The sequence below is a fragment of the Vulpes lagopus genome, chromosome 3, assembly GCF_018345385.1.
Source record: "Vulpes lagopus strain Blue_001 chromosome 3, ASM1834538v1, whole genome shotgun sequence".
In the NCBI taxonomy this organism is placed as follows: Eukaryota; Metazoa; Chordata; class Mammalia; order Carnivora; family Canidae; genus Vulpes; species Vulpes lagopus.
The window spans coordinates 99,723,328-99,746,225 of NC_054826.1; the positions used below are offsets into that span (position 1 = coordinate 99,723,328).

A 22,898-nucleotide genomic window follows, 5' to 3' on the forward strand; every position below is an offset into this window, starting at 1 on the left:
GTCCAAATAGGGCTACATTACTATGAAGCTTGCAAAAAATTAAAGGTGGAAAAAGTTTATGCTGAAAATGTTATTTAAGAAGAGGGTTGGCACCTGGGTGGCTCAGTTGGTTAAGGTTTTGACCCTTGGTTTCTGCTCAGGTCATAATCTCAGGCTCCTGAGACTGAGTCCTGTGCTGGGCTTCACACTCAACCCGGTGTCTGTTTCAGATTCTCTCTCCCTTTCCTTCTGTCCCTCCCGCTCATGCGCGCACACACTCTGTCTCTTCTCTCTCAAATAAACAAATATTTTTAAATAAATAAAAGGGAGGGGAAGGTAATTTTGGTTTTGTTTGTTTTTTTTTTTTTTTAAGATTTATTCATGAGACAGAGAGAGAGAGAGAGAGAGAGAGAGAGAGACAGAGATACTGGCAGACAGGGAGCCCAATGTGGGACTCGATTCTGGATCCTGGGATCACATCCTGAGTCAAAGGCAAATGCCCAACCGCTGAGCCACCCAGGCGTCCCAGCAGGAGGTAATTTTGACTCTCAACAAAGAAAACCCAATTTGAATGTTCATCACCAGGAGCTCAGAAGAACATCAACTTGTGTCACTAGCCTGGAAAACCCTACCTCAGGCAAAAAGGGTATGCTCTAAAAAGGCGATGTGTCTGAGCTCAGCTTCTGCTTTAAGCTGAAGAATGAGGCAGTTCTCCAACTAAAAACCCGAGTTCCTCCCATAGCCACACCTACAAATAACATTCTCCAATAACCTCCCCTAGAAACCGACTCAGGTATGTTCTTATTCCTTGTCGGGAAGCGTGAACCACAACTCAGTCTTCAGCCGACTGGATACAGCTGTATAACATCTGGCATTCCACTTCCCATTCACAAACATCTGAAAGGTAGAATGCTTGAGGAATTTAATGGTAATGGGGTGGGGGAAATGAGGGAGCGCTATTTTAGGACAAAGCAGGGTGGAAATCCATGTGGTTTCTATCTCACAGTCCAGGAAGGATGGTGGGGTCAGCAGTCTTGGCTGGAAACCCCACCGGAGAGTCCTGCAGCTACTCCATAGCTGAGGTTCTAGGAAACGTCCAGTTTTCTCCTGAAATTTCAGGCCGAAAAAAAAAAATTTTCAGGCTGAGTTATCAGGTTTTGTAATGTCATTCCAAGCTCTGATTCAGTCAGGATCTCCAGGTAAAGCAACAGGACATCTCGAAGGTTACAAGAACATATCAGTTCCTGGGCAGAAGCTGGATGAGGAAGGCTGGGCATTTCAGAGTCCCCAAGCCTGGCAGACCTGGCATATGGGTGTGCTCTCACTCTCCCCTAAATCCAGGGAATGACAGGAGAGGCTTTAAGATAAATAAATAAATAAATCATTAACTGCTTAGAAAAGTGGAAATCATTACAAAAAAGAGAGAAGGGATCCCTGGGTGGCTCAGTGGTTTAGCGCCTGCCTTTGGTCTGGGGTGTAGTCCTGGACTTCCAGGATCAAGTCCCACGTCAGGCTCCCTGCATGGAGCCTGCTTCTTCCTCTGCCCGTGTCTCTGCCTCTCTCTCTCTCTCTCTCTCTCTCTCTCTGTGTGTCTCTCATGAATAAATAAAATCTTTTAAAAAAAGAGAGAGAGAGAGAGAGAGAGAGAGCAGATAAGAACAGAGCAAAGGAGGGGTGGGGCACCTGGTGGCTCAGTCAGTTAAGCACCTGCCTTCAGTTCAGGTCATGATCCCAGGGTCCTGGAATTGAGTCCCACATCAGGCTCTTTGCTCAGCAGGGAGTCTGCTTCTCCCTTTGCCCCTCCCCCTGCTCCTGTGCTTACTCGCTCTCTAATAAAAATAAAATCTTAGAAAAAAAAAAAAAAAGAATCAGAACAAAGGAAAAATCAAATCCAAGGAGAAAGCAAATGTATATACATGCAAAGTTTATGGCAGTATTACTACTGCAAAGTTTGCAACTTAGAGGAGTCCTAAAGCCTCAAGTCGCTGGATATAATATGTACAAATGGTTTAAAATTGAAAAGTCAAATAAGACAGAGGGACTCATAATGAAAAACATATGACCATCTCAATAGATGGGAAAATAGCATTTGATAAAATTCAACAGCCTTTCCTGACTAGAAAAAAAAAAAAATCCAGCAAACTAAGAATAGCAGCTTTCTTAACCTAAGGGAAGGATATCTGGCAGAAACCACCAACAAGCATCAGACTTGGAAGCACTCCCACTGAAGATGGGACTGAAATGATGCCCCTATCACAGTTGCTGTTCAATGCAGGAGGCCTGGCATATTTCCCCAATCTGGGATGGGGCTCTGCTTAGGAAACCAAAGGGAAGCATTTCCATCAACTATGCTTGTAATAATTCGCATATTTGTCTTTCTCCACCCAAATGGGCTGTCAAATTCTTCACCTATCTTCCAAGTCAGTAAGACCTCATAAAACTTCATTGAAAGTATCCCAGAAAATGTTGTTATGATTACTCAAGCGGAATATTCCACACTGAATGAAAACAAGTAACCTTCTCAGATGGTCCACAAGTTCTAACATTCTGGAGAATGCATTAGGGGACCCTGATCTTTGCTCTGGGTCTGTTTATTTAATCATGACCATGTGCTAGGCAGACGAGATTTCCAAAACCACCAGGTAACTTACTCAGGTTTATTCTGACTGAAGTGCTCCTTGAAAACTTTGCTGATAACGAATGTGAAAATGTGAAACTTTCCTTCATTTTACATCCTGATTTAAGTGTTTAACTCTGCTAATCTAAGGCTCACAGAAGAATGGTCTAAAACTGTGTTTTTTTGATTCTCCAGTCTTCATGATCCAACCAAGGCCGGTCACCTTCTCTCCAGCTGCAAAGAGGCCTGTGAAAGAGGACAGGCTGCAACAGTATGGCACATCCATAAGTGAAAACAATGTGTCCCTGGCCTAGAGGAACACTTCCTTTTCTATATACATTTGCTTTAAAGTCATACTTTGCCATAGCTACAGGAAAGAACCAACTTGACATGACCTCTAGCCAGGCTCTGTTCAAAATACTTAGCTCCAAATATGGAGTATTTTGGAGGAAGGGCAGGGGTTGGAAAGAAGTCTTTGTAAGAAAAGAATCAAGCTCTCAAGTTCGCGTGGGAGGGTAAGATTCAGGGGTCAGGCCACACTCAAAGAGCTAAACTGGTCGCAAGGAGGCTCCCCCCAAATGACCTTACAAATAAAAAAATGAACAGTTTTAAAGCCAGTAGAGGAGGCGGAAGAACTTCTTATCTGCATCTAAACCATGCTGAACTTTACCATCTAGCTTCTGGAAATCTGGGCTGTTCCTCTGAGAAGTGCCCTCCCACTCTTCCAACCCCTCCCGCCACCCAGATGTACAACAGGATCCCCTCACACTTGAGAACACTCTATTTTGGAGAATGTAAAACCTGCCCTTTTCTTTATAGCTATTTCTTCCTTCCACTGTTTCACCTTCTTCTTTTCCTTCATTTCTGTGGTGACAAAAGAACCTAATTTTGTTAGACATCTCCACCAGTAATCAGTGACTGAGGACATGGTGACAGGAGAGCATAGGACACTGCAGTGCCAAAGGAGCCTCTTCATTCTGAAGGCTCCTAGAGCACATACAAACAGGATACAGAGGGCCACTGTCTATGCACACAACAACCACACGTTCTTGGGGCAGAGAGTAGCAGATGTATAACAGCTGTCCAGCAGCAGAGTAAAACAGAGGAACAGAAGGTAAACCTTGAATTAGCCAAAGCGAGTATAGGGAAACCCGAGGAGAAAATACAGTCACTCAAGTTAGCCAGGGCACCAGCCTACCCTGACTGGTTGGCTTTTCCCATTCACTACTAATCGATGGCCAAATAAATAAAAGCAGTTACATCTTGATTTTAAACACGTTCCCAAAAAATGATCAAACATTTCTGCTTCTACTTTTAAAATACAGTGTTGCCAAGGGAGACCGCCAGAATAGGCAACTGTGAGTCCACAGCCCAACTCCACCCTCATGCAAGTTATTTTATCTCCCTATCAGTTTCTCATCTGAACCGTGGGGCTCACAATACCTACCTCCAGGACTTTTGTAAGAATTACAAGTGAGCTAACACTCCAAATGCAAAGTGCCTAGTATAACATCCGGCACCTAGTAGATGATTAGTTAAATGTAACAGTGAGTAAGTACTGTCACTGCTGTTATTGTAAGTAATTACTATTAACATTCTTCACCCAGAAACTTCTAAGGAGTTTATCCTTCTCAAAGTGGAGCTTCAGATACCCATTCTGCTAGGAGGAGAAAGAAGAAATTTTTTTGTGTGTCTTTTTGAATCCATGGAGAGCGTCCAATGACTAATGCAAACCCCCAAAGAGACAGAACTAGTCAAAAACAAAAACTTGGAACCCCAAGGAACACCTGGGTGGCTCAGCAGTTGAGCATCTGCTTTCAGTTCAGGTCATGATCCTGGGGTCCTGGGATGGAGTCCCGCCATCAGGCTCCCTGCGGGGAGCCTGCTTCTCCCTCTGCCTATGTCTCTTCCTCTCTCTCTGTGTCTCTCATGAATATATAAATAAAAGCTTTAAAAAGAAATTTGGAACCCCAATTTCCATCCTACTCTCTGAGGTGCCAGACTGAAGGAAAGCCTTGTGTCTTGGAGGACAGACGTTATGACAGACAGTTGGCTCCTCACGGGGCAATTTCCATGGCACAAAGTGTGATGGAGCCTAAGTGTTCCCGAGAGACAAGATGTGAGCTCGGGCCACAGAGCACAGCAAGGCTGCTCCGTGCTCAGGTACACAAATGAAAAGGGCCAGGTACAAAGTCTTACATAGACAGGCTTCCTGTTTGCGTTTTGAAAAATATACACATTCACTCACAGAGAAGCCAAGTTTCACAAACCAAACCAAAATGTGAGAATGGAAGAATTATAGATGGCTTTTACTCTATTTGTCATTTTCTGAAATATTTTATAAACTTGTACTTTTACAATCAGAAAAAAAAAAAATCAACAATGCTACCTCCATCTCAAAGTAAGCAAGGACTCTCTGGCTATGCAAGTTAGCACACAGCATGCCACAGTCCTGCCAAGTGCTTCTGCTATAACCTTCCAGGCAGGGTTTCCACATCCCCTTAAGTTGCCCAGGGCTCCCCGAGGGTCCTCTGGGCTGTACCAATGACACCCTGGAATTTCTCTCATTTATTCTCTCTCAATATTGCCAAACACCTGCTTAGTCGCAGGCTCCATGGCCTACAATGCACAATGAATGAAACCAGAAAGACCCACCCAGCTTATGCTTTCTGTCCAATAAAATGGAAAGACCACATATACACTATTATTACAAAATGCCTATAAGTTCTAGGAGGGAAAAGAGAGGATAACAGAAAACTCAGATTGAAGGTACAGGAAGGCAAAGGAGGTGGCATTCACATGGAGTCCCAGCCCCAGAGGCTAAGGAGCAGTCAGCAGACCAACAGCAGGATCAGGGCAAAGGGTATTCTGGGCCAGGGGAATAGTATGAGCATAAAGACACAGACCTTGCAGGAGGACACAGCTGCTCACAGCTCATGCAACATCATGACAGCATTTCTCAGGCACATGAGGCCACCACAGTCTCCTCAGGAGCCTCACTACCTGTAGATTTCTGCAAGCCCAAAAGCTGGACTTACTTGCTCATATGCCTGGAGCAGATCCATCCCTCAGGTTCTCACGCACATTAACCACACTCAGCATGTTTCTTTCGCAAATCAGCATGCAAACTGATCAATTTACAATAAGAAGTAAAACTGCCTAACACACACGAGTCCCTGAGTCTACACTTACTGCATTCTCTCAGTGTTAACAGATCAGTTCACAGAGATAAATATAAACCTGTCACAGGTAAGACTAGAAATTACCATGACCATCTCCTTAGCTTCCAGGTGGGAAGCCTATTTATAATTGGAAATTTGCCATGGGATCAAACCAAGAGGGCGGAGCTTGAACAACAGTTTAAGGGCATCAGGATCCTGGCCTGATACCCCCATCTCCATGGATGGCAGCTAAGCAGCAGCCGTGGGCAACCTAAACCACACTGTTGACGTGGCCCGGCTGCACCTGTGGTTCCAAATGCCTAGCTTTCTTTGGCTGCGGTCAGTTTCCCAGCTCTCCAGACTTCCCGCAGGTTCTGTAACTTCCCCTGAATCTTTCCAATGATTCCCTTATATACTTACAAGAGCTACTTACTTTCTGTGATTTGCAATCAAAACTCCCAAGGGCTATGTTCACTTTCAAGCATCAAGCATTAGCTATGGTGTCTGGTGCTCCAGACGCTCTACCTCCCTCCCTGTGGCAGTGTCTCTCACTCCCCTAATCGATTCTATCTCAGTCTCCGGGTATCTATCCCTAGGAGTCCTCCTGCTTCCCAACTCCCTTTAATATTGATGCTCCCCAAAATCCATCCCTCTGTCTTCCACCTTCATCATCGCACACCGCACTGGGTTATCTCCATGCTGTGATCACCTCATTACCCAGGCGTGAATTCCTCCAGTATATTCAATCACCTGCCAGGCATCTTCTCCAGGTGATCCTATGGATGCATCAATGTGTCCAAAAGTTAACCCATTAGCTTATCCTCTACACACTGTTCTACTGCACACCTTGATTCAAGCCTTTACTATAAGCTTCAGGTTTGCTTTGTCTTATATCCAAATCCCCTCAATTCTGCCTCAGTAAGAAGTTTGTTTTGTCTAACACAATAGATGTCTCTTCATCTGTAGTCCCAGGTTCTATCCTCAGTTGAGATCTTATCACTAATCCAGCCTTTATAACACACAGGGCTGATAAAGTCACCCTCCTTGCAGAGAGTCCCAGGTACTAACCTTTGCCAGGCATAGCAGGAGCCTGGTAAGGCAATGTTCTAAAGGCTGTCAGAGATCTCTGTTAACAAGGAGGGTTCTGCAAGCCAGCCCTCTCTTAGCTGGGCAACTACTAGGCAGGTAGAAACCCGCTGCCCTAGAAAAAGAGCTCAAGTATGTTCCAGGTTCTGGCCAAGGGTTGCCCTCCTAGTATCTCAAAACACTTGTCAAATGTGCATCTGGGATGGGCAATCTTTAGGAGGAAAAGGAGACCCTCATTCTTTCCTGGTAGAAGTTCAAAGGGAACTTGATACACTGGATGTCCCCAACCAAGGTCGCTGGCAAGCAACGACATCAAAAGCCCCAAAGAGGATGTTACCACAGGTGACTCAGCCTCAATATTGAGGCCAGGATACTCATAGCAAGGGCTCACAGCCTGTGCTCAAGACTGGAAGCCCCAGAAACCCAGAAAGCCTGCTGGGCAGGCATGCTTAAGGGAAGAACAGTGGAAAATGTGAGTACCTACTAATGGAGCTGTTACTCTAGGGTCCTCAGTTTTTCCCCAACACATGACCAAATGGACTCCTGGAATTTAAGGAGTCCTTGGAGTTCTACAGGACAATTCCTAGGTCTAGAAGAGTCATCCTGAAAGAAATCGTGGACTTCTAATAATCAGTAGTGAGAGGGTTTGTGTGATTTATTGAAAAAAATAAGGAACATGGCCCAAGCTGATGAGGAAGGTCACCCCGTTGTCAATGGTTTCTCCCCCACCTACTCAGAAAAAGACCAAGAGCCTGGGATGCATCATTCAAGTGTCTCTCATCACATCCTAAATGTTTCCAACCATTGCTCCCAACAAACCAGCAGCCACACCGAATGCTCACTCCCTGAGTACATCATGCTTCTCTGTCACACGTGTGTTCCCTCCCGGCCTGTGGACCACCTCTCATCCTTTACAGCTCCAATATCCCTTGTCCCACGATGTCTGCCCTGATCCCAGTCAGAACTATGTCTTCCTAAGGACTTCCAGTGTTGCCTGCATATCTGCTTAATGTCTGCTTAGCACCTGCAGCCCTGCACTCTGTGTCTCACTAGTTACCTCCCTACATCCTCCTCACTAAGCTGCTTGAGAGTCACCATGTCTTGTGTCCTTCCATAGTTCTCAGACACCTACTACAGGTTCTTTCTTTCTCATACGTGTAGTCACTGCAGAGGTCCTATAAAACAAAAAATAAAATGCAAATAACACAGTCAAATAACACAATAGCTGTTACCTAATTTATACAGCTTCTTCATCTCTGGAAATCCAGTAGAACAGTCAGGGAGACCAGTCCCATCAGGCGTGAAACTTCCTGTTTTTTTTCTCTTCACTACTCTACACCGCCAAATAATAAGGTCTCCCATTAACGACAACCAACAGAGGTCAAGATATACAAATCTACCACTGTTTTAAGAAATTTTGAAGTGTTTGTATAGATAGGATTAGCTGTTGCTTAAAAATCAAACCTGCCTAGCCAGTTGAGGACCTCACAAGTAAATATCCCTTTAACAACTAATAGCTTCAGCAAACCTAACTTCCTATTACTTTGGGGGGGGAGGGGATCAGACCATCAGGCACTTTAACGGTCTTTTTTCAAATAACCATTCTAGGATTACATCCTAAACATGAATCCTAAGCTTTGAAATCCTAACAAACTCTGCCATCCACACATGGATTTAGAAATTCTGGAGATTATATTAACAGCAAATAACCATTTCTTCTGGTTAACTTGCAGCCCCTATTCTTCTGACAGTGTACTTACATCCACCTGCTACTGGGCATGGTTTCAAAGAGATTACTGAAACTTCTCCATTTCCCAACTACTATTCTAAAAAAGAAGTCTCTCTTCTCTTTAATACATACAAAGCTTCATATGAAAGACAACTTAATCAAAACAGTTGCCTCAAGGTCAGGGGTCAATAAGCCTGGACCAGCTTCTAACTATGAGAGGGAGGCAGAGATGATGATGACGTGTTTCTTTACTCAACAGCTCAGAGAAGGCTTGTGTCCAAACAGAGAAACACTTGGTGAGAAGCAGCTCAGCAAACTCCTGATTCCAGGAGCCACATGTCATGCAGGACCTGAATGGCCTTCAGTGCGTTACCGTGAGTGCTGCTTCCACATCCCCCAGGAGCTGAGGCTGGCACTATGTGGCCCGCTGGGAACTGGAGGCACAGGTGCAGCCAGATTCTGCAGGGCACGGCTGCCTCACACAGTCTGGAGCTCCTGCCAGTGTTCAGAGGATAGCTCATGCCCCACTAATGAGGCTCTAAGAACAAATGGCCTCAGGATGCCTGGTTGGCTCAGCGGTTGAGCATCTGCCTTCTGCTCAGGGCATGATCTCAGAGTCAGGGATCTAGTCCTGCATCGGGCTCCCTACGAGGAGCCTACTTCTCTTCTCTCTGCCTCTCTCTGTATGTCTCTTATGGATAAATAAATAAAATCTTAAAAAAAAAAACAAATAAACAAATGGCGTCGATGGCATTTGTTACTGAGAAGCAGCATCCACTTCTCATCCATCTTGTCCTCTGGTTTCTACTGAAAACATAGTTTTTATTCCCACAAGAGCTCCTGCCAATTAGAAAGTTCCATTTATACATCTACACAGGAATTTGACTACTTTCTTCCTAAAAAGTCTCAAATCAGCCAACTTCCAGAGATGGCAAGAATGGCAAACCCAAGGTAAGTAAGATTTAGGAAAGTAAGATTTAGCTCCACTCATGAGAGTGTTCACCATTTTGCTAGAACACGAGCCTGCAAATCAGTTTGGCTGAGGTGTTAGGCAATAGTCTAGAGTCATCTGAGGGGCAGACACCAAGGTTTTCACTCATTCTAACATTCTATGGAAGAAAATACATTTTAAACATCCGAGATAAACTTGATACTTTATCCAATCTCCTGAGGGGTTGGTTATCATTCAAATCTAGGAAAATGTCCACTGAACCTGCTTCAGAGTAAGAATGAGGGATTCATATTTTTAAGTTGCATCCTTTTTAAATGAATTGCTTTTTAAGTTCACTTCCATAAAAATCCGGAAAAACGTTGTGGATCTTCATTATCTGTTTAACTGCTTCATTTGTTACCAAAAGAACCACCCTCCTGTTTCCATTCAAAGGTAACTCCTCCCTGCAGGTAACTGTTCAAACAATTCCCACTCAACAAATTCTTCTCTTTTAAAAAAAAGAATGAGGGCAGCCCGGGTGGCTCACGGTTTAGCGCCGCCTTCAGCCCAGAGTGTGATGCTGGAGACCCGGAATCGAGTCCCACGTCAGGCTCCCTGCATGGAGCCTGCTTCTCCCTCTGCCTGTGTCTCTGTCTCTCTCTGTCTCTGTGTCTCTCACGAATAAATAAAAAAACCTTAAAAAAAAACAAAGAATAAATAAAAAACGAGAATTAAAAAATAATGCTCAAAAAGCTGAATGTAAGACTAAGAAAGTCAGATGGGTCCTCAGAGGTTTAGTACCACAAACCATGTGGATCCTGAAGAAATGATAATACTCAGGAAAAAGCTTAACTTGTTTGACAATGCACTGCCACCCTCTCTCCTGTTCTCAGGATAAAAAAATCATAATCTAGAAAGATATGCTCCAAGGAATCAGCTAAATAGTAAACAAGCCCGGGGCAAGTGCTTTTACGGGGCCTCCTGGATAAGCCCAGTGTCATCTGCTCTTGCTCAATCGGGACTCCGGACATCCCTGCACATCTAGGAGCCTAACACGTCGCTTCTCCCTCTGCCTGTGTCTCTGCCTCTCTCTCTGTGTATCTATCTATCATAAATAAATAAATAAATCTTTAAAAAAAATAATAAAGTCTTTAAAAAAAATTGGGGGGCAGCCCCAGTGGCGCAGCAGTTTAGTGCCACCTGCAGCTCAGGGTGTGATCCTGGAGACCTGGGATCGAACCCCACATCGGGCTCCTGCTTCTCCCTCTTCCTGTGTCTCTGCCTCTCCCTCTCCCTCTCTCTCTCTCTCAATCTGTCTCTCATGAATAAACAAATAAAATCTTTAAAAAATTTTTTTGATGCAATCTCAACACAGCACCTATTTTCTGTTGGGGTCAGATTCTAAGGGTCATAAATTAAAACAAGTAAGAATAGCCAGGAAAATTCTGAAAAGGAAGAAAAATGAGGAGTAAAAGACTAATCCCAACTGATAACCATCTGCTGGGGCACCTGGGTGGCTCATTTGGTTAGCATCCAACTCTTTTTTTTTTTTTTTTTTTAAGATTTTATTTACTTATGAGAGACACAGAGAGAGAGGCAGAGACATAGGCAGAGGGAGAAGCAGGCTCTTAGTGGGGAACCCAAAACGGGATTTAGTCTCAGGACCCCGGGGGATCATGACCTGAGCCAAAGGCAAATAATCAACCACTGAGCCACCCAGGCGCCCCAGTTAGTGTCCAACTCTTGATTCCAGCTCAGGTCATGATCTCAGGGTCATGAAATGGAGGCTCCCCGCTGGGTGGGGGGCCTGTTAAAAATTCTCTCTTTCCCTCTCCTTCTCCCCCCCGCCAAATTTTTTTATTTTAAAAAATTTAAAGTTAAAAAAATTTAAAAATACCATCTGCCTCATTAGGCAAACCGAGAGTCACTGATCTAACAGCAGACAGACCAAGGGAACAGAAGAGTTAAGTCCAGAAAAGTTCAAATCAGCTGGAAATTCAGTATATGATAAAGGCAGTGAGGTAATGACGGACTTTTTAATAAATGGTGTTGAGACAACATAGCTTTTTGAGAAAAAAGATAAATTTGTATCTATACAGCATACACCAGGATAAACTCCAAATCTCCAGAGGTTATAAAATAAAACAGACAATATGGGCAAATTCCTTTATAATCGTGGAATGGGGCAGTGCTTCCTAAGGATGACTCCAGATTCAGACACCACCAAAGAAAAAAATGAATACATATGACTGCATAAAAAAGCACATTTTTCACGGCAAAGCAAAGTGAAAACACCAAGTAAACAAAAAGGTGAAACAAAGTCACAAGAGAAATGGCAAATCGAGAAATAACATTTGCAATCCATGGAAACTAACCCCTCTAACAGACACCTTATAGAAGCCCAAAAGACTAGCAGCCCACTAGATTATAAATTTATATATATAAAAAAAAAATATATATATATATATATATATTTTTTTTTTTTTTTAAAGTAACCTCTATCCCCAACATGGGGCTCAAACTCACAACCCTGAGCCCGAGACTCACATGCACTAATGACAGAGCCAGCCTGGCACTACTATTTCTTCTATTGTAATTGCATAAATAAATATCCTATGGACAAACACATTTCTAAGAAGCAGGATGCAGCAGAGAACAGGCTCATGTTTGTTCACACAAGTGCAATAAACCTTTCTGCAAAGGAAGGAAGGGAATGCATTAGGGACACTTTCCTACCCATGAACAAAAGCACCCAGGGCCCAGGCTTTTTTTTCTTTTTCTTTTTCTTTTTTTTTTTTATTGGAGTTCGATTTGCCAATATATAGTGTAACACCCAGTACTTATCCCGTCAAGGCCCATTTCCAAACGTAGCCCAGAGAGGGTGAGCTCAAGAATACAGCAAGAAGCTTTGATTAACAGAAACTCCAAGTTTCTAAATCAGTATGCTAAATCACCACCATGCCCACTCCCTCCCAACTCCTTCCTGACCCTACTGCTCCAAGAGGCTAGGATCCCAGCTGCCTAGCAGTAATTCCAGGCAGGACCACAAGCACCGACTGAGCCTCCAAGCTGCCCAGACAACTGAGTTTCTGTGAGACGTGCATCCACACAGGCTCCACTCTTCCTGTCCCTGAGCCCTTGGGCAAGTCCCTCCCAAGGTAGCTGAAGTGAAGAGATACAAGCCTAGCCCACTGCTAACTCCAGGTGCTCAAAAATGCTTCTCCTCTCCAAGAAGTGCCAAGCCAGGAGCTTCCGCCCCAACTCCCAGTCTGGCTCAAGAAATTAACAGAACGAGGGATCCCTGGGTGGCGCAGCGGTTTGGCGCCTGCCTTTGGCCCAGGGCGCGATCCTGGAGACCCAGGATCGAATCCCACATCAGGCTCCTGGTGCATGGAGCCTGCTTCTCCCTCTGTGTCTCTGCCTCTCTCTCTCTCTCTCTCTCTCTCTCTGTGACTATCATAAATAAATAAAAATTTTAAAAAAAATTTTAAAAAAAAAAAAGAAATTAACAGAACGAGAGCAGAGAGCAGGGTTTCCACCTACAGATGGGAGGAAGCAAGCTGTTCTCGAGGAGCAGAGTGAGCCCCGGGGACTGGGCCCATGTCACTGTTGGAAGGGCAGCATCTGCCCAGGCCTGGGCTGGCTCTGAGGTCTGACCACTCGTAGTGATCAGTGACCACAAAGCTATGGAAGAAGAGGCTCTGGGATCCAGCACTTCAGGGCCTTCCACAACTGGCCAGGTCCCAGCAGCAAGTCCCCTTGTCATCAGTCTGTGGGCTTGAACCTCCAGCAAGCTGGATTGGGTTAAGACCACTTTTTCTACTCTAGCTTCTCCACTCCCCCTGGCAGGAATGGGCATTCTGGAGAACCACAGGGAAGCTGAATTGGGGATACATTTAGTTTGGGATCAATTTGGATATATTTATGTGGCTTCCAGCCACTTCTGAGTACAATTATAACCAGCTATTCCCAAATGGACAAATGCCTTCTCGGACGTCTCTTGCCCCCTGGACCTACTTATCTGATGGTTACGACACAGCAGTAGCCTTGGGGTGGTAGCTCCATATGAACACATCTTCCAATTCCCAGCACCAGAAATGAGGGTGATGGAGGATAAATTAGGTTTGAACCAGAGTCAGAAGGTTGTCTGTGGAAAACTTTTCCAATCATCAGATATGTAAAAAATCATCAAATAGAAGATCTGATTCTCACTGAAGTCTTATCAAAATGGAAATTCTGTCAGGAATCTCACTTGATGGCACAACATGTAATAAATACACCATATTTTTTTCTCCTTCAGTGTTGTGAAAAATTTATGAGAATCCCTACACTTAAAGGTTTTATAGCTATAGTCCTAAACTAGCAAGTCTGTGCTGAAGCTGCATGCTTGATCAGCCCAATAAATCAGATGCATCTCATCCTGATGACGTCTGGCAGTTCCAGACTTTACAGATAGAATGACACACAAAACTGCCACCTAAGCAACAAAACAGCCTGAAGAAAACCATTTTCAGGTGACAATTCCCAGGTTCATCTACAAGTCATGACTAAATGGCGTAACCCAAAAACAACTTAGAGGAAATTTTTAAATGCATTCTAATTACCTTTGTATGTGTATAATTTCAGAATAATTCTGTTTTTCAGAATGTTTTATCATTCAAAAATTCAAACACGATGTGAAGGAAGTACCCAAGCTAAAATATAATGATTTGGGACGCCTAGGTGGCTAGGCGGTTGAGCATCTGCCTTTGGCTCAGAGCATGATCCTGGGGTCCTGGGACTGAGTCCCACATTGGACTCCCCATGGGGAGCCTGCTTCTCCCTCGGCCTGTGTCTCTGCCTCTGTCTCTCATGAATAAATAAAATCTTAAAAATAAATAAATAAAATGATTTATAAGGAATGTATTACTTGGTCACTTGTCTAAAATATATTTCTCAGATACACTTGGGTCTTCATCCATGGTTCCTGAAAACACATCAGAGCCATAAGGTAAAATGAATGCCTCGTTATTAATGAAGATGACTCTTAGACCTCACTCAAGTGCACAGGCTGGTTGCTAGGAGGACCATGTGATCAGAGGGGTGGAACTTTAAGGTCCACACTCCTCATCACTTCCAGGGAGAAGGGTAAAGGTTGAAACAGCCAATGGTCAGTAACTTAGTCAATCATGACCATGCAATGGAGCCTCCATAAAAACCCAAGAGGATAGATATCTTCCTGGTCCTTTATGGAGAGCTTCCACACCTAGGGAATCAGAATGCTTTCACATGCCACACCACACCCCAAGCTCCAGAAGGGCAGAAGCTCCTTTGCCTGGGACCTCACCCTACGTACGCCCTCATCTGGCTACTGACTCCTATCCCTTATCATATCCTTTAACAAGCTGGTGAACTTCAGTGTTTCCCTGAGTTCTATGAGCCACTCTAGGAAGTTAATTGAATCTAAGGAGCAAGTGGGTCAGAAGCACAGGTGACAGGCCAGGGCTTTCCAAAGGCCTCTGAAGAGCGGAGTGAGGAGCAATCTTATAAGACCAAGCCCTTAACCTGTGGGATGTGATGTCTCCTGGTGGACAGTGTCAGAAAGAATTCCCAGACACCCTGGTGGTGTCTGAAAAACTGCTTGGTGGGTGGGGATGCCCATCTCACACTGTAATTGGATCCAGAAAATCAAAAAACTGGTAAAATCCAAAAACAGAAAAAGACAGAAGATGAGGATAAGCTTCAAAATAGAAAAAAAAAAAGTTCTTATTACAATGTAAACTTAACACTGATGCACTGATGACTGAAAAGAATTTTTTAGAAAGATTCATTTGAGACCACACATGAATGCCAGTGGGGGGGGGGGGGGGCAGAGGGAGAGAAAATCCTGAAGCATTGACATATGACAATAATCCCCACTGAGTGGAGATTCCCAACATGAGGCTCAATTCCAGGACCCCCTCGATCCCAGGACCCCGAGATCACAACCTGAGCCAAAACCAAGAGCCATATGTTTAACCAGCTGAGCCACCCAGGCACCCTGATGACTGAAATCTTAAAGAAACTTTCCTAAGTTAGCAATAATTTTTTAATTATTTTTCATTCAACCATCCTAGAGGAAAGACTGGATTATCTTTCTATTCTCTTTACAGCAAGTATGTTCCAAGATTACTGTTGTGTGAAGGGATCATCAATTAGCTAGAGATGGCAACCCAAAACACAGGGGGAGCATACTACAAAGTTGTGCCCAGAATAGAAAGGGATTGTACAATTTTTCTGGGTTTTGACTTATTTGTGGGTTTATGAAGTTTTAAAAACTTATAAGCTGTTGTGACTTTTTTTTTTTTCATCCTAAATGAATTTTCACTTTGATACTTAATTTTGTATTATTTTTCTTAAAGAGGGCATTCCAAATTTTAAGCATTTCAGGCCCCAGGAAAGCTGGGCCCTCCTGACTGACCACAGGTGCCGACCAAGGCAATAGAGAACTTCCTCCACTTTCTTTTCTTCGGCCTTCCTGCCCTTGGCAGGTTCATCTTTGAGAGAAGGGACAGACACCCCCCCCCCTTTACCTTATCTTCTGGGACACTGCCACCCTTCCTAAGCCTTTCCCCCCCTCAAAGATGTCCCTGCAGATCTGTCCAAAAATACTTCAAAACAGCACAGGGATGAATCACAGAGGACCCAAACTCCTAAACAAATACACTTAGCAAAATGGAACATTTCCCACCAACCCCTCCCCAAAAAGGCATATGCTTCTTAAAGATTTTCCAAAATGTGCACCAAGCCAGTAACTGTCATCTACATAAATTTTCAAAGCCAATGAAGAAAGCAAAACCAGACCGCAGTACTTTTACCCGACGTGACCTTATCCCATGATCAGATATATAGGTTTGTTTCCTTCTCATAATGTGGAATGTGAACATCCTACTTTAAGTTTTTTAGTAGTTACCTTTAAATTACTTTAAAACACACACACACACACACACTACTACCCACATTTTTTTTTTAAAGATTTTATTTATTTGAGAGAGAGGCAGAAATAGAGAGCATGAGCAAAGAGGGAGAAGCAGGCTCCCTGCTCTGGGAGCCCGATGTGGGGCTCAATCCCAGGATCCTATGATCATGACCTGAGCCAAAGGCAGCCACTTAACTGACTGAGCCACCCAGGCACCCCCTACCCGCATTATTCTTATTGTCAATGTCTAAAATAAAACAAGGTATCTCTGCTTTGTAGGAAGAAAAGGTAGGGCTTTTACTCTCCCCCACCACCCACTTCTCTGCTTCATTCGTGTAACAGAAAAACTGTAAACAGACTCAATCCCAGGACCCTGAGATCATGACCTGAGCCAAAGGCAGACGCTCAACTGAGCCACCCAGGTGCCTCTGTTTAATGATACCCAGGCCCAATTCCCCCCCAGCACAGAATGGCTGCTTCTCCGCAGGACGCTACTGAGCATGATAGCTTTGTCCAGCTCTAAGCTTGTAAGGGAGAGAGCTGAGACATGTAATGAATGCCTCACCATTTGTGATGTGAACTTCATCTCTGCAAATATGCTTCTCTGTGAAGCAACCCGGTTGGTTCTGAGATCTCATTTCTGTACAAGATTCTCCGTCTGGCAAGGCTTCTACTCCAGACAGATGGGGTGCTGCCCACTGCACCAGGGAGGATGGCTGCAAAGCCAGGGAGAAGCCCGGCTGAATCTGAGCACGTGGAGGCCACCCGTGTCCTCCAGCCGCCGGATTCTGCTGATCTATGATACTGCCACTGCAGAGCAAACCCACCTGCGTTCCCTGCGATCACGTGGTACCACCAGGCCTTGCCCACTCTCTGCCCTCCCCAGATCTGTAGGTCCTCCCACAGCAGGTCCTCTTACTTAACATTGCTCACAACCCTGCCCTCAGGAGACAGTGATGAGTCAGTCACAGTCCCGCCCGCAGCCCCCCTTCAGTGTCCCCAGACTTCTGTTGCTCAGTCACCTGTATCCGGAGGGTGACAGGAGGGAGGAACAGGAAGGAGGATTGCTGGGGCTCCGGCCACATCTTCCCTGCACGTCTCCAATGATCACATTTTACTGTTCTATTTCAGAATTCTTGTTCTTCTGTGGTCAGACGTTCTTTCTATAAAAAATGTTGCATTAAGTTTTCTCCCTCATGCTGTTGAGTTTTTTTTTTTTTCTTCTGTCTGGAGGTTCTTATGGTCGGTGTATATTTAAAAATGAGATGTAGCTGGTTGTGTGGTAGAAAGTTTCTTCTCTCACGAGATTCCATCCTGAATGGGAAGGGCTGCTATGTTCTCTGCCCCATGAGAGCAAAGCCTGTCCACTGGCAGGCTTCACTCCAGGATGCAGTCAGGGAACTCGCCTGCAGGATGACAAGCCTCCATATGACAGAAGGAAAAGCAGCCTTCCTTGGGGTGCAGACACATACCCAGAGAGCCCCAATTCTCCCCCAGCAGAGAACGCAATCTCCGTAAAGGAATAATCACCTAAGGGTAAAATGCTATCAACTGCCTGCCTCAAAAGAAGGGAGAGAACCCTGCGGCACAGCACAACCGCCCCCACGACTGGAAATTCTCCTCCAAATAGGCAACAGGGTCCACACTCGCCCACTCTCAGAGCTGTGGCCGGAGCATAGCCCACCCGCAGACTCCACACCCTCATTCTGCCCTGTCTGCTAACAGGCTTCCAATTTCTCTTTCTTCTGCAAATCTATACAGCTCTCCTCTACTGCCGGGCATTTCCCAGTGTTGCTAGCATTTCCAATCATGTCTTGTCCTATCATCTGCTGAGATTTGGCGGGGGGGGGGGAGGGGGGGATGTTAAGGAGTTTGCTCTCCTATGTCCCCTACTAGGGTCACTCCCAGCAAAGCCTCACGGAACCTGAGAAGTAGATCCTTCAGCCTTCTATGAGCAGATTTCAGTACAGCCCCCTGAGAAATTCTGTTTCTTGAACCCACAGACTCGTCTTCAGAGAGTAAAACTTGTCTGCAGACAACATGGTTCTGCTCGGGATGCAACCGTGCATGATTATAAACTCAGGGCTTACCACGCAAGGACTCAATTTGGCCCTTCTACAAATAATAAGACTGAAAATCAACTTCAACTTTCTCTGTGGGAAGAAGACACATGCACACCTAAAAACCTTCAAGAGAGCGTTCAAGCCACAGATTCTACCATGTGACAGGTGAGCACAATCTCTCCAACCACTCCCAACATGAAAACAGGTCCAAGTCTCAGTGCCACTCACAAGAAAGTATAGGTACTTTATCCTGAAACATGTCATAACATGGAGAACCTGGAAAACGGAATCCAGCTGCAGCTTGGATGAACCCACTAGTGAAAGCAGCCACATATTCTACGATTCTGTTTATATGGGATGTGCCAAGCAGGCACATCCACAGGCACACAAAGTAGATTACTTGTTGCCAGGGGCTAGGGAAAATGACTGTAGTGGGGGACAGGGTTTCCTTCCAATGTGATAAAAATGTTAGTCTAGGGGTGCCAGGCTCAGTAGAGCGTGTGACTCTTGATCTCAGGGTTGTGGGCTCGAGCCCGTTGGGGGCTTTAAGATAAAATCTTAAAAAAACAAAATTCTGAGGTGCCTGTGTGGCTCAGTCAGTTAAATGTCTACCAACTCTTGGTTTCAGCTCAGGTCCTGATCTCAAGGTCGTGAGATCAAGCCCCACCGGCATGGGGCTCCCTGCTCAGCGGAGTCTGCTTGTCCCTTTCCCTCTGCTCCTCCCCCTCCTCACACTCCCAAATAAATAAAATCTTAAAAAAAAAGTTCTAAAATTAGGTAGTGGTGGTGGCTGCACAACACTGTGAAAATACTAAAAGCCACAGAATTAAAAAAATTTTAAAATAAAATAAATTAAAAATAAAAAATAAAAATAAAAGCCACAGAATTGCATACTTTAAAAGGGTGACCACTATGTTACGTGAATTACAGTTCAATTTCTAACAAAAGATTTAGTACCTTATCACCAAATCAGTCCCAAGGTTCACAATCCATGACTCCTGTCATACCTTTGTTGGATCAAACATTACTTCAAGAACATAAGGGCCTCTGACAGCTTACAGAGCAGCAAGCCTAATCATTTATAGATCTAAGAAGCTCCCAGGCTATTCTCAAGTTTAAAAAAAAAAGAGCAGCCCGGATGGCTCAGCGGTTTAGCACCGCCTTCAGCCCAGGCCCTGATCCTGGAGTCCTGGAATCATGTCCCACCATTGGGCTCCCTGCATGGAGCCTGCTTCTTCCTCTGCCTGTGTCTCTGCCTGCCTCTCTCTCTCTCTCTGTCTCTCAGGAATAAATAAAATCTTAAAAAAAAAAAAAAAAAAAAAACCTTCGTGTAAAAATGAGGCAGGAGAGAGGTGGAAGAGCAGTGTAGAAAGCTTCTTGAATGGTTACAAAAATGTGTCTTTCAGTGGGAGGCAGAAAACAGCAATTTGTGAAAACCCAGGAGACTGAGCCCACCTAGTATAAAACAGGCAAGGATTCTTCAAAATAGCATTCATGCTGGTACTGATATGGCAATAACCTGAGGAAGAGGACAAGGTTTTCTTAAATTTGCTCAGTAGTCCTCACTGATTACATCCACTCAAGTGGCACTGGTTTTTATTTTTTCCCTACAAAGTTTCAACAGCCTTAGGACGCTGAACAATATTTTTGTGCTGAATAATAAATCAGTGTATTGTGGATGCCCAGAACCACAGAAATGTAAAGAGACCATCTAAAAATAGAGCGTGGCATTTCAAGGAAACCTGTTCACAAAATCGAATCTAAAAAGAACAACTCGGAAGACAGCCACAGGGCTGCCCGATTTTTATTTCTTCTCAGGCAGCGCTGGTCTCAAATAGCCCCAAAACAGGATGTCTGGCGACAATTAGAAGAAATCTGAGAAATCTGACCTCCTTAACATAAAAAAAAGAAAAACAAAATGTTCGAGACACACAAGTATGTGAAAATCACTAGTCTTGTGATAATTACACTTATCACAAAAGCTATTTTGAAACATATAATCCACCTTCAGTGACAGGGTGATGATATGTACTTGGTCCTTACAAGACAGACCTGATCAAAGATGCAAAGCTTTTAGGGCAATTACATCGAAGTGGACCTGCAGATTTGAAATTTAATTTGACTGAACTGCTGATTCCGCACTTATCTGCTGTCTGGTAATGCACTCACATGGGCATCACTGATCAGACCCAAGGAGAGGGAGTTCTACTTCCTTCGATGGCCCACTGCCACCTCTCCACCAGCTAGAACATTTTGAGAAATGCCTGCCCCGGGCAGCTCAGAGGTTTAACACCACTTTCGGCCCAGGGCGTGATCCTGGAGACCCGGGATCAAGTTCCACATCGGGCTCCCTGCATGGAGCCTGCTTCTCCCTCTGCCTGTGTCTCTGCCTCTGTGTGTGTGTATGTCTCATGAATAAATAAATAAAATCTTAAAAAAAAAAAAAAAAGTCCCTGCCCCACTTGACAGGAGAAGGGTTCGTTCGGTCTCTGGGTTCCCACAGCTCCTATTTTCTGCCTCCCGCTGAAAACAAGCCTCAGCCTCGCATATATGTGCTCTGGTTACACAGTAATATACATGATATGATTAAGAGGGAAAAACTAAAATGCCTGCTAGGCCAGTCACAAACAAAATGAGTACTTCAGGGTGGAATCTAAACCAGCCGTCTGAAAGGGAGACTCCTAGATCCTGTCACTGTTTCTTGAATACTTTTATAGAGTGTCACTTTTTTCCCACCCTGCCCTCTTCCTTTACTGAATTTTCATACAATGAGTTTGCTATGACCATCACCGGATATACTAACAACAGAAAAGTTACAGCTGGATCCTGTATTAGTCTCAGCTGCAGCTAAAGTTAAAAATGTTTAAGGCCTATAGGAAAAAAGGGGGATGGGGGGGAGAAGAGGGAGGGAGAGGCGATTGAGGAAGAAGGGGAGACTCATTCCTAAGAGATTTCAGGTTTGTTCTTCATCCAAGGACCTGGCAGCAAAAGCTGCTCTTTTGTATTATGTAAATAAAGTTTGTCGTACTAAATCTTCCAATTCTGAAGCTCGTTTCTTTATAAAGCCATGGCCGCATATTAAAATAAAATTCTTAATCACCTCCATATGAGGACAAGTCTAACCACTGTGTATATTTGTTCCAAGTTCACCGTCGCACATATTCCATTGATATCTGAGCCGTTTAGTAACTCCTTTTGGTTACGGATCTAATCCACATATACCAAAGAACAAGAAATATGAATGTGACTCTGACCTTGAATCATCACATAGATGACTTTAACGTATTTATAATTTCAAAAAATGACATAAAAGAAACCAAAGCACTTCTTTTTTTTTTTTTTTTTTAAGATTTTATTTATTTATTTATGAGAGAGACAGAGACAGAGGCATAGACATAGGCAGAGGGAGAAGCAGGCTCCCTATCGGGAGCCTGATACGGGACTCGATCCCAGTACCCCGGGATCACAACCCAAGCCGAAAGCAGACGCTCAACCACGGAGCCACCTAGGTGTCCCTCTCTTCTGTTTAGACATGTAACCTATATTATAGGATGCAAATGATATTAGGCAACCGGTGTGGACACTTCAAAAAGAAAAAGTCACCATCACCCCCCAGGAAACAACTGTTTTAAAGATCAAGGAGACATAACTAAATACAAGATGCAAACTCTGATTAGAGCCTAGATAGGAAAAATAGATATAAAAAATATTTGGGGGAAAGCAGAATTGGGACTGTATTTAGAAGAATATTACAGAATTACTACTAATCAGTTTTCTTCAGTATGGCAGGGATGTGGTTATGAGGACAATGTCCTGACAAGAAGAATGATGAAGTATTTAGGGATAAAGTGTTGTGACGTATGTAACTGACTTTCAAATGATCCCCTCCCCACCCACCAAAAAAATTAGTTTGTATTAGAGATAAAGCAAATGTGGCAACATTTTAGCAACTGGTGAATAAAAGGTAACAGGTATAGGAGCATTCTTTCAATTTTACTGTAGATTTGAAAATTTTCAAAATACAAAGCTGGGGGAGGAAAGATAGAGTAATTGTACTGCCAATTACCAGTTACTCCTAAGCCCAAACAGCAGTTCCTCTGCTTAGTACACAAAGGGGGGCAAGGGGCTTCACATGTTGATGACCATGTTTTTAATGCCTGCTAATTGTTTGGGATTTTTGACAGGTTCTTCATTAAATAATTTCACTTGGGTTTTTTCATGTCAGTTTCACATACAGGAAGACTGAAGCTTAAGGAGACTATGCATACAGGCTCAAGGCGGGAAGGACCAGAGCTGCATATATTTACTTACAAACTATGTCAACAACAATCAGTTCGACTGGTTGAACAAACTTCTGTAAGTATACACAGAGACACAAATTCTCAAAATCAACCA

At 44.0% G+C, this 22,898-nt stretch overlaps 1 protein-coding gene across 3 annotated transcripts in view; it reads right to left on the minus strand.

The window, feature by feature from the left end:
• The window catches only part of CYTH3 (cytohesin 3), an 84,690-nt gene that overhangs the window by 46,910 nt on the left and 14,882 nt on the right, over nt 1–22,898 (minus strand). Inside the window, exon 2 of one of the 3 annotated variants that reach the window (XM_041748339.1) lies at nt 17,463–17,603. The exons of the other annotated variants lie outside the window; for them this stretch is intronic. The gene's annotated coding sequence lies outside the window, so the exon portion shown is untranslated. The remainder of the gene's footprint in view (nt 1–17,462; nt 17,604–22,898) is intronic. 3 annotated transcript variants of the gene reach the window in all.